Here is a 797-nt window from a genome sequence, read left to right as displayed (position 1 = left end):
ACAGAAAAAAATATTTGAAGAAATAACGGCAGAAAACTTCCCAGATTTGACGAAGGACATGTGAATCTCAAATCCAAGAAGCTCAATGAACTCCAAGTAGGACCAACCATCCACACTGAGACACATTATAATAACACTTTTGAAAACCAAAGATAGAGACTTCTAAAACCAGCAAGAGAGAAGTGAATTGTCACATACAAGAGAGCCTCAGTAAGATTAAGTGCCAGTTTCTCCTCAGAAACCTTGGAGCTCAGAAGGCAGTGGAGTGACATATTTAAAGTGCTCAAAGAAAAGAACTGTCACTCAAGAATTCTATTATCTGACTAATGGACCGCAACTACCACAGCCTCCACCACACTGAGTCCAGCACGACTAGGTGGTGCCCGGCTACCACCACTGACTGCTCTGACAGGGATCACAATAGAAGGTCCCGGACAGAGCTGGAGAAAAATGTAGAACAAAATTCTAACTCACAAACAGACCAGACTTACTGGTCTGACAGAGACTGGAGAAATGCCGAGTATGGCCCCCAGACACCCTTTTAACTCAGTACTTAAGTCACTCCTGAGTTCACCCTTCACCCAAAGATTAGACAGGCACATAAAACAAGACTTAACTGGGCACACCAGCCCAGGGGTAAAGACAAGAAGGCAGGAGGGGACAGGAAAGCTGGTAACAGAGAACCCAAGGTCCAGAAGGGGAGAGTGTTGACATGTTGTGGGGTTGGCAACCAATGTCATAAAACAATATGTGTATTAATTGTTTAATGAGAAACTAATTTGCTCTGTTAACCTTCA

The sequence above is a fragment of the Trichechus manatus genome, unplaced genomic scaffold, assembly GCF_000243295.1.
Source record: "Trichechus manatus latirostris isolate Lorelei unplaced genomic scaffold, TriManLat1.0 scaffold00028, whole genome shotgun sequence".
Classification (NCBI taxonomy): Eukaryota; Metazoa; Chordata; class Mammalia; order Sirenia; family Trichechidae; genus Trichechus; species Trichechus manatus.
The sequence above is the reverse complement of the archived record's forward strand: the minus strand, read 5'-3'. Positions refer to the sequence as shown.